At 42.7% G+C, this 11,532-nt stretch overlaps 1 long non-coding RNA gene across 1 annotated transcript; it reads right to left on the bottom strand.

Moving 5' to 3' along the window:
* Positions 1–11,184: 11,184 nt before the first annotated feature.
* Positions 11,185–11,476, bottom strand: LOC116876280. Its single transcript, XR_004384370.1, has 2 exons — positions 11,382–11,476; positions 11,185–11,247 (listed from the first exon to the last, which is right to left on the bottom strand). It is a non-coding gene; the product is annotated as an uncharacterized LOC116876280 (long non-coding RNA).
* Between the last annotated feature and the right edge of the window lie 56 nt (positions 11,477–11,532).

The following is an 11,532-nucleotide window of genomic DNA, read 5'->3' as shown; positions in this document are numbered from 1 at the left end:
CAGATAATTATAATTTGAGTTGATACAACATATTAATACCTGCACAGTGATATAGAGTATCCAATATATTTTATTTTAACATTATATTCATTTATTTGACAGAGACACAGTTAAGAGGGAATACAAGCAGGGTAAGTGGGAGAGGGAGAAGCAGGCTTCCCGCCCAGCCCCTATGCAGGGTTCAGTCCCAGGACTCTAGGATCATGACCTGAGCCAAAGACAGAGGCTCAATGACTGAGCCACCCAGGTGCCCCCAGAGTAACCATTTTAAAGGTAAACCTCTTGGATCTGACTTTTTTTAAGATTTTTATTTATTTGAGAGACAGAGATCACAAGTAGGCAGAGAGGCAGGCAGAGAGAGAGAGAGGAAGAAGCAGCCTCCCCCCTTGAGCAGAGAGCCCGATGCGGGGCTTGATCCCAGGACCCTGAGATAATGACCTGAGCCAAAGGCAGAAGCTTTAACCCACTGAGCCACCCAAGCACCCCGGATCTGACTCTCTTGAGACAAGACCAGCATCTGGACACACATTCAGTCCCAAGTATAAGATAAGAACCCCACTGAGTCGCTGATCTGAACTGAGTATGAGGGCAAGAAATACAGGGTTGCAGGTGCCTGCCTGAGTGATAGCAACTTGAGTTTTTACCACAAATGTGCCGGATCTCTCTGCCTCCACTGTGTTGCTGATACAGCTGTGCAGCCTCTATTTCCCGCTGCTTCTGGCATCTGTTAGAGGCAGAGCTATTCCCTCCAGACTTTTTACTTTGTCTGGATAAGACTTGGCCGGATTCAATTTCATCTTCCATATTGGGACGTCTGGGGTAGGGTGGCAGCTAAACCACACCCCTTTTCCCCCACTGTCACCAGTTTGCTCCTGTCCTCTCCAACTTCTCTTTTCCTAGGACACCACTGGCTGGAAGCTGCTGTTATTATTCTGTTATGCTGTTATGGAGGGCATGACCCAGAGCACACGGAATCTTCCCTGTGTATCTTCTTCCTTTCCCCTTGCCTCTTCTCTCCCCTTGCCTCTTCTTTGAATGTACTAAAACCCAGTATTCCCACACACCAGCCTCTCTTCGGACCGCAGCCTTTCATGTGCCTCCACCCGAAACTTCCCCAGGCTCCTCTTAGCCCCCGATCCCCTATGCCCGAGACAAGACTTCCTCACGGAAGCCTCTTTGGCTAAGTTGTGCCCCCATCCTATGTTATCATGACAGCCTGGAGCAGAGTGTATTTTCTGATGGTGACCATAGTAATATCTCCCATTACACATGCTCTTGTTACAATATAATCTTACTGCTGCTTCCATCCCATGATGGTGGCAGTTTGTCTCTTCCATTGAACCTGTGCAGATCTTTGAGATTGTCTTGACCAAATACAGTAGGACAGAAGCGATGCTGTGGTACTTCCCAGGCCAGATCATCAAAATGCCGTGCACATCTGCCTTTTTCTCTGGGAGTGCTTTCTCTTTCAACCAAGCCGCCATATTGTGAGGGAGCTCAAACTAACCAATATGGAGAGACAATAGGCAGAAGAAATGTGCATCTGTTCCGGCCCATAGTTCAGCAGAGGTCCCAGCTGATGGCCAGTATCAGCCACTAGCTATTTGAGTGAAGATGCCTCTAGATGATTCCAGCCCCTACCTATCAAGCACCCCTAGCCTTTGAGTCTTTCTAGCTGACTTCCCAGACATTGCAGGCCAGAAACAAGCCAGTGCACTGGAATCACAGAATTCCTGAGGATCTAAAAATGATTATTTGGGGTGCCTGGGTGGCACAGTCAGTTCAGCATCCAACTCTTGGTTTTGGCTCAGGTCATGATCTCAGGATCAGGAGATCAATCCCCGCATCAGGCTCTGTGCTCAATGCAGAGTTTGCTTGAGATTCTCCTTCTGCTCCTCCCAGTTGTGTGCGCTCTCTCTCTCTCTCTCTCTCTCTTTGTGTGTCTCTCCAAGGAAGGAAGGAAGGAAGGAAGGAAAAGAAAGGGAGAGGGGGAAAAAAAGAGAAAGAAAATGATTGTTTTATACTACTACACATTTTATTGTTTTTTTTTTTACTATTAGTAACTGAAACAATCTTTTTTTTTCTACTTCTGTACTTTAAGTGTATTTCTGTGTCTACTGTCTGACTTCCTTGTTAAACTGTACGCTCCTTGAGAGCTGGTTCTGTGTCTGCTGTACTCCTTGCTGTGTCTTACGTGGCACAAAGGCGGCAATGGATGCGCAATAACTAGTGAATTAATGAATAGGAGGTTTGTGTTTTCTCTTCTTTTAATGTGGGTAGACATGTATGTTGGTATCTGTATGTGCAAGCAGGCATCCAGGTGTTTCTGCATCCAGGGTAGCTTCTGGTCTGCAGTTCTGTGCTTACCAGGTTGATCCCCCCCTCCCCAGGAATCATCTTCTCTCCCCCTGACCCTGACTATCTACTGGTGTGAGATCTACTTGACTGGTTCTGCCACATTTGTTACTTGCAAATGGTGCCTCTAAGAAAAGGTAAAGAAATAGGAGGCCGGGAGTTCAAAAGACATACTTGACCCATTTTATAATTTTGTCAATGACAATCTTGAGAGAATAAATACAAACCTTAGGTAGTCTGGTATTTTGTCCTTCACAACGTTCACCGGTGGTGTGGAAGGCGGGGTTAACAGCTGTTACTGTGCCATTATGGAAAAACTTTAGGCTGCCCTCTAGTGGGAAGTAGCACAGTAAAGTACTATATTACACTCCAAGGCAACCTCGATCACGGAAGGAAGAAAGTACAGTGTAGAGACCAGTCCTGTCTTGTTGACTATAATTGGGGCCTACTGCATTATCTGGCAGGTAGTAGGAGCTCAACTAATGTTTACTGAACAAAGTAAACAACGTGCACTGTTTGGGAGTACTAGCACATTTCTTAGGATCTTACCATGTAGGAGACATTAAGCCAAGTGCTGTAGATAATATAAATCAGGGCCAGGTAGTTAATATTTGAGGCATAGAGGCCATATGGTCTCTGTCACTACTCGACTCTGCTGTTGTGGTAGGAAAGCAGCCACAGACGATACGTAATCTAATGAGCATGACTCTGTCCAGTGAAACCTTACTTATAGCAATAGGTGACCTGTTTGCGGGTCATAGTTTGCTGACCCCAATATAAATAATAATATAAATTATAAAAACGGATTTTTCTAGTCAGGTTCACCAATAATCTATTTCCAAATCCACTGGATCCTTTAAAAATGTTTTTTGAGGGGCATCTGTGTGGCTCAGTGGGTTAAGGCCTCTGCCTTTGGCTCAGGTCATGATCCCGGGGTCCTGGGATCAAGCCTTGCATCGGGCTTTCTGCTTGGCAGGAACCTGCTTTTCCCTCTCTCTCTCTCTCTCTCTGCTTGCTTCTCTGCCTACTTGTGATCTCTCTCTGTCAAATAAATAAAATCTTTAAAAAATAAAGTAAAATAAAATAAAAATGGTTTTGGGGGCACCTGGGTGGCTCAGTGGGTTAGGCCTCTGCCTTCGGCTCAGGTCATGATCTCAGGGTCCTGGGATCGAGCCCCGCATCGGGCTCTCTGCTCAACAGGGAGCTTGCGTCCCCCTCCCTCTCTGCCTGCCTCTCTGACTACTTGTGATATCTGTCTGTCAAATAAATAAATAAATAAATCTTAAAAAAGTGTTCTTTAATATGAAGTATTTCAAACTTCAAAAATATACAGAGGATAATATAATGAATATCTCCTTTATCACCAAATGTTTATATTTTGCCATGTTTCAAATCTTTAAAAATAACAATTCAGGGGCGCCTGGGTGGCTCAGTCAGTTAAGCATCTGCCTTCGGCCCAGGTCATGATCTCAGGATCCTTGGGATCGAGCCCCACATCAGGCTCCCTGCTCAGCAGAGAGTCTGCTTCTCCCTCTCCCTCTCCCTCTGCCTGCTGCTCTGCCTACTTTTGGTCTCTCTCTCTCTCTCTCATAAATAAATAAAACTTTTAAAAAAGTAAAATAAAATAAAATTGCTGTTTTCTTGATTCAGCATTTGTTTGGTTCATGTAAACCTCTGATGGTTTTCCAGAGTTCTGATAAAGTTGGTTCTGATAGTTACTACTTTTTTTTTAAAAGATTTTATTTATTTATTTGTCAGAGAGAGAGAGAGAGAGATCACAAGTAGGCAGAGAGGCAGGCAGAGACAGAGGGAGAAGCAGGTTCCCTGCCGAGCAAGGAGCCCGATAGGGAACTCGATCCCAGGACGCTGGGATCATGACCTGAGCCGAAGGCAGCCGCTTAACCAATTGAGCCACCCAGGTGTCCCTAGTTACTACTTTTTTTTGTTTGTTTTTTGTTTTGTTTTGTTTTTGTTGGGAGGATGGGAGCTTGAAGCTGCCTACTCTGCTGTTTTGCTTAGGTCACTCAGTTATGTCTTAAAGAGATTTAAATAATGCGGAGGAAGGGTCATAAATAGCTACCTATACAGTTACCATTTCCAGTGCTCTGTATTCCTTCCATTATGTAGATCCAGGTTTGTATCTGAGATCATTTTCCTTCTGCCTGAAGGGCATCTTTTAACATTTCTTGTACTTTTAGTTTGGTAGTGATAAATTCTTTTAGCTTTTATATGTCTGAAGACCTCCTTATCTCACCTTTTTAAAAGATAGTTTCACTAGGTATATCATTCTAGATTTGCAGTTTTTTCTCTCAGTACTCTAAAGGTGTTACTCTGCTGTCTTCTCCTTTGCATTGTTTCCAAGAAGATATTTGGTATTATCCTTATCTTTTTTCCCTCTATAAGTAACATGTCTTTTTTCTCTAGCTGTCTTTAGGGTCTTATCTGTACCACTCGTTTTGATTATACAGTTTGGTTATTTGGGGGTACCTCACATACCCAGTCCTAAACTGTTCTATTTGTACCTTCTTTGTCTTCTCCCTCCTATTCGTAACCTCTCCAGCCCTATTTTCTCCTCTAACTAGGCCGATTTCTTCTCCCTATCCTCTGCAGTAGCTTGTCAACCATGCAGTTCCATTCGGCTCCATTCTAGAATGTGCGATTGTGTAGTGATGGTGGTGGCAGCTTCCCGTCCCTGCAATTAGACCGTTTGTATTGCCAGTGTTGATCTCCTCATGACATGGCCACTCTTCGTTACGATGTTAATAGAGTTTCTGTCTCTTCTTCCACACTGAGTTGTATTACCAAGTCCTAGTTATAGTTCTGTTTCTTGTACTTAAGATTGAGCTTCAGATATGACAATGTGTATTTTTTATTATGTTTGGGAAGTTTGAGGCCACTGTATCGTCTTATTTTTTTTTCCAATCTCTATCTTTTTGAACATAGAGAATAGAATAATTTTTATTGTCCTCTGTTAAATTTAACATGTGTTAGTTCTGCGTGGGTTTTGATTGATTACTCTCCTGATGAGCTGTTTCCCTGCTTGTTTACGGGCCTGGTGATCTTTGTTTGGATGCCAGACACTGAATTTTACCTTATTGAGTGCTGGTCATTTTTTTAGTCCTGTACATTCTCTTGAACTTTGTTTTGGGTTGTAGGTAAGATTGTTGGAAACAGTTTGATCCTTTCAGGTTTTGCTTTTATGATCTGTAAGGTAGGTCCAGAGCACTACTCAATATGATGCTGATTATTTCCCACAACTAAGGCAGTACCTTCCTGAGTATTACGAGCTTTTACAGTCTGACTGGTGAGAATAAACATGATTCTTGACCCTTTGTTAGTGCCAGATCCTGTTTCTTTTAATACTTTTGGATGGTTTTTTTTCTTGGCATTGGGTAGTTGCCCCGTAAACATACACCCATGAGTACTGTGCTAACTAATCAAGAAAAACCTCTGTTGGTCTCTGGGAACTCTTCACAGTTTTCTCTCTGGTATTCTGTATTTTAAACTTTAGCTGTTTTGATCTCCCCAGACTCTTAGCCCTATATTTCAAGTTAGGAAATCCATTGGGCTCTTCCTCTGTTCCTTTCCTTTCTGTAACACTGCCTAGAAACTCGACAGTAAGCTGTGATGATCATAGGGCTCACGCTGTTTCTCAATTCAGTGAACGTTGTCCCTTGTTGTCTAACTTGTAGTCTTGGAAACCACTGTTTCATATATTGTCTGGTTTTTGTTGTTCTAGGTCAGAGGGTAAATCTGTTGTTCCGTTAACTTCTGGAGTAAAAGCCTCTCATAGATTTTGATACATTATATGTTCATTGTAATTCATTTCAAAACTTTTTCTAAGGTCACTTGAGATTTGCTCTCTGACTTTTGGATTAATTAAATTGTGTTAATTATCAGGTGTTTGGAGATTCTCCTTTTGTTTCTGATATTGGTTTTCTGGTTTCATTCCATTATGCTCAGAGAATACACTTTGCTTTGTATCAATTCTTTTACATTTATTAAGACTTCTCTTACGATCCAGGGTATAGTCACTATGGAACACCTTTACATATAAGTTTTCTATTTCTATCTCACCATACCCTTTCTCATGGCAGACCTGGTACTTCATATGTCCCACTTCCTGCCTTCCATATCACAAATATAATAACCTTACAGTAGTATAATTACACTTACCCTCCCCACAACCCAGCTTCTGGTGGTTATAATTACGTCTTTTCCTTCTATATTTTTTACATCTACTTATACAATGTGTCTTTATTTTTACTTCAAACAATCAATTCTTATATCACCAAAATAGTCTTTTTCCCACTTGTTTACCATGATGGTCTTCATTCCTTCATGTAGTTCCACATCTCCATCTGGTCTTAGCTCCCTTTGGTCTAAAGGGCAGCCCTGGGGTGCCTGGGTGGCTCAGTGGGTTGAGCCTCTGCCTTTGGCTCAGGTCATGATCTCAGGGTCCTGGGATCGAGCCCTGCATCAGGCTCTCTGCTCGGCAGGAAGTCTGCTTCCCCTCTCTCTCTGTCAACTTCTCTGCCTACTTGTGATCTCTCTCTCTCTGTCAAATAAATAAAATCTTAAAAAAAAAAATCAAGGGCAGCCTTTAACATTCCTTGTAGTACAGTTCTGTCAGTGATGAGTTCTCTTAGATTTTATCAGGAAATGTCTTTACTTCACTCTCATTTTTTAAGGATTTTCTGCTAAACACAGAATTCTGGGATGACAAAGTTCCCCCTCCGCACCCCAGCACTTAAAAATGTTTTCATTGTCCTCTAGCCTACCTTGTTTCTGATCAGAAGCTGCAGTTCTTCTTTTAGGTGCTTTGTAGTTTGTTCAGCTTCACGCATCTTTAAACTGTAATTTTTCATCACATTCATGCAATTCAGACATTTTAAAAATATATCCTTCTGCCCCATCTCACTTTTCCTTGTGAGTGTCCAGTTGAATTGCATGGTAGGCTGTTTGATATTGCTGCACAGATCCTAGAGGGTCTGTTCATTATGAGATCATTTCTGCTGATCTGTCTTTCAGGCCACTGGCTCTGTTTTTCTCTCTCCAATCTGCTAGTAAGCTTATCTAGTAAAAATTTTCAGTTTTTTTAGTTTTAGTATTTCTGTTAGTTTCTTCCTAATAATTGCCATTTCTGGGCAGATTCCTTATCTATTTACTTCTTAAGACCAGGCTTTCCTTTACTTCAACTATGGATCACATTGTTTTGTTTTCTTGTAGGCCTAAAGGGCTTTTTATTGAATATTGTACATTATGAACAATAGTCTGGAGTCTCTTGTTTCTCCTTGAGGCATATGGGTTCTTGTTTTAGCAGGCAGTATAATTACTGGCTAAGGGCCTTACACTTGTTTATACTTGGTTTTTTGTCTTGTCTTTACACATCAGCAAAGAGCCTAGAGTGTTTCCCAAGCCCCACTAACTGGGTGATACTCAGCCTCCAAACTTGTTTCCTGTGGATCTTGTCATGGTTTGATTTTAGAATTTATTAAGGCAGACCTAGAATAGGCCTTACTCTAGACTATGATCCTTACCTCACGTTTTAACCTTTCTGCTGTTCCAACTGGAGTCCAAGGATGTTAAAGATGCACTTTTTGGGGCGCCTGGGTGGCTCGGTGGGTTAAAGCCTCTGCCTTCAGCTCCGGTCATGATCTCAGGGTCCTGGGATCAAGCCCCGCATCAGGCTCTCTGCTCAGCAGGGAGCCTGCTTCCCCCCCCTCCCTTTCTGCCTACTTGTGATCTCTATCTATCAAATAAATAAATAAAATCTTAAAAAAAAAAAAGATGCACTTTTTGAGATCTCTCCATTTTGGTAGGGCCGTAACTCTTACCCCAGGAATGTTCTAACTCTAATATCTCTGTTCTAATCTTAACCCATTTAGTACTTTGCTTTCTAGTAAGCCTCAAGGAGCCTCTCTGTGCAAATACTAACTGGCTGCATTATTCAGAGTTCTCCAGAGAAATAGAACCAATAGGAAGGATACACACACACACGCGCGCGTGCGCATGCGCGCGCGCACACACACACACACACACACTGTCGGGAATTGATTCGTGGAATATGGAGGCTGAGAAGTCCCAAGATCTGTAGTCGACAAGCTGGGGACCCAGGAGAGCCAATGGTATAGTTTCAGTCCAAAGCCAAAGGACTAAGAAGCAAAAGAGCCGATAGTATGAGTTAGTTCCAAGTTCAAGTCTGAAAGGAGAGAGAAGATAGATGTCCCAGCTAGAAGCCAGGCAGAGAGAATTCTTACCCAGGACTTTTGTTCTATTCAGGCCTTCAGCAGATTGGTTGAGGCCCACCCACTGTGGAAGGGCAATCTTCTTTACTTAGTTTACCAATTCCAATGTTAATCTCATCCAGAAATACTCTCATAGACATACCCCAAAATAATCTTTAACCAAGTATCTGGGCACGCTGAGGCCCAGTCAAGTTGAGACATAAAATTAATCATCATGCCAGCCTTCAGCCACAGACTTTTAGGGGATTCACACATAGACTTCTGCAACTCCCTGTCTGCATGACACCTTCCTTTCCATTGCTGTGCCCAGTGGTTTCCAGTGGTTTCATCTGTCAAGTCTATTTTTGCCTCCTTAGCCCTGTGGGATCTCCCTACTCTGCTCATACTCCAGCTGTCTGCACTACACTTGGGAAGTTGTCTCTGCTTAGAGGAACTCGGTGATTTTCGGGGCTTGCTTTATGAGTTTCCTCTCAGGGATCAGTCTTGCACTTCCTGTTGTCTGAAAGTAGTTGCTTCATAAATTTTGTCCATTTTCTTAGTTGTTCATGGCGGGAGAACTAGCCTGGAATCACTTAATTATGGCTGGGAAGGTGGTTAATTTTCAGTTGCTTTTATAGTATTTCATTATATGAATTATGCCACTGTTCCTCCATTCTTGGTTGGTTGACATTAGACATTTAGGTGTGTTCAAATTGTCAATAATACAAATGATGCTGCAATGACTCTCTTTGTACCCAGAAATGGAATTGCAAGGTTATAAGGTACCTATTTCTTCAGTCTTACTAGATATTGTCACGTTGCTTTCCAAATTGTAGTTTTACATATCTACAAACAGCACAGCATTCCATTTGTTCCACATCCTTCCAAAATTTAATCTTGTTGAACTATTAAATTTTTCTACTTCTGCAAAGGAATGCAAAATGGTTTCTTGTTACTTCAGTAAAGATTTCCTAGGTTACTGAGGTATTTACAGATATACATGTACATATGTATTTATTATTATTGGCCATTTGGGTTCCCTATTCAATAAATTACATTTTTATATCACTTGTCCTTTTTTTACAGTTGAGTTTTTTTGTAGTGATTCTTAGGAGTTCCTTATAAATTCTAGTTCCTTGGTTTTTAAATGAGTTATATGAGGTTTTTTTGGTATGTATTAGTTGTTTCTTATCAGTCTTAGCTTGTCTTTTAGCATCTATGTTGTCTTTTCCCATACAGAAGTGTTAAATTTTAATGCAGTCATATTTATATTTTACTAAATGAGTTACAGGTTTGTGTGTCCATTTCTTCAACCTCTAAACACTGGGGTGTCCTGAGGCTCAAGTCTCACCTCTCCATCTGTATTAATTCCCAAGTAATCTTAGTCTCATGGCATGTGTACACTGATGGCTTTTATGTCTGGCTCTTCCTCTGAATATCAGTAATATATGATAATTTGCTGAGCTAGATACTTTCTTCTTCCTTATCCAGATTCCTTGAATGGGAATTTTGCACTCACTGCCTCTACTTCCTGGTTTTCCGTTCACAATTTAACTCACTGGAGCGTGGCTCTTATCCGGCTCTTCAACTGCTTCTGCAGAGATCTATTCCTAAGTAACAGCCCATCCCATTTTCTTTTCAAATGAAGTCTTTCGTGAAATCAAACAGACAGAAGCAGAATTACACTTGCAATGGGTTGGGGAGAACTGCCTGCCTTTCTCATCTCTTTAGGTTCCTCCAGAGGCCTCTGTACTGAGCCGTGCCTATCTTTCTAACCTCTCTTTTCCCTCAAATCTCCTAATCTCCAGCCAGACTCCTTTCCATCTCTGTGCTTCTGCACAGTGCTCCTGCATCTGCCTTGATTTAGCCCAGTTCTTGTTGGCTCAAGAAACACCTCCAAGCCTGTCTTCTCCTTTATCATTCCCTCTCTTTTCTGTTCCTCTGTTATCATGCTGGCCACAGTGAATAGCTTTCTACTTACACATCTTTCTTCTCCACTAGAGATCAGAGACCCTGTCTTTTCATGTCTATTGGTAGTGGAGTCAATGAATAGCGGAGGAAGCTGAGCTAGATCAAAATCTGAATTGGGAGACCTCCAAAACTTTTTTTTAGATGGTTTTATTAAGATAAAATTCACATACCATAGAATTCACAGGGTTGTGCAACCCCACCATAATCTAATTCTAAGGCATTTTTTGCCTCCCCCCTCAGGAAAAACCTACCCTTTAGCAGTCATTCTCCATTTTCCCACCCCCAACATGCTCCCCAGCCCTTGTCAACCACCCATCTACTTTCCCAGACCATCATATTTAACATCGTTAAATTGATCACAAATCCTCAAAATCTACCCGATTCTGAACCATGATGTGAAATTTGGTAGGTAACTGTCCCACTTAACCAATTTGTACGGAAGGAAATCAAACTTAGCTTGCAGCTTCAGGTTTGATCCGCAGTCTGTGACACTACTAGCCCGCTTGATCGGGAGTTTATTAGAATTAGATCCACATTTAACAAGGGTGGCTGGTCTGGGCCTGTCTGGCTTTTCTCTGTTGCTGTGCATGTAAACCCCCTTTGGCCGAAACAGGGCAGCTGAAAAACTCACCACCTCTGGTAGCAATCGTGAAAAAAGTGCCCGGTAACCACCTCTTCCGGGGAGTTCTGCCCTCTAGAAAACAACAGGGATCGAGCATTACGTGAGCGGTCGCTTTCGAGAGCTTTTATTTTTAACGCGACTCTTCTACCGGGTCACCTCGGGGTGGGTGCCGCTCGGTGGGCGCGCGGAAGCCCCCGGAAGACTACCTCGCGGCTTCTGGAGGCCGCAGTTGCAGAGCCGGGTCGGGTCTAGCGCGTTGCCAGGCAGCTGCGGCGTTGCCCGCGGCGGCCGCGCGTACGAGTCGCCTGCGCAGTGACGCAGCCGGCGCGCGGTGACGTAGCGCGCGGCGCGGTGCAC

Source organism: Lontra canadensis, unplaced genomic scaffold (assembly GCF_010015895.1).
Source record: "Lontra canadensis isolate GAN:19392208 unplaced genomic scaffold, GSC_riverotter_1.0 scaffold45, whole genome shotgun sequence".
Taxonomy (NCBI): Eukaryota; Metazoa; Chordata; class Mammalia; order Carnivora; family Mustelidae; genus Lontra; species Lontra canadensis.
The sequence above is the reverse complement of the archived record's forward strand: the minus strand, read 5'-3'. Positions and strand labels throughout refer to the sequence as shown.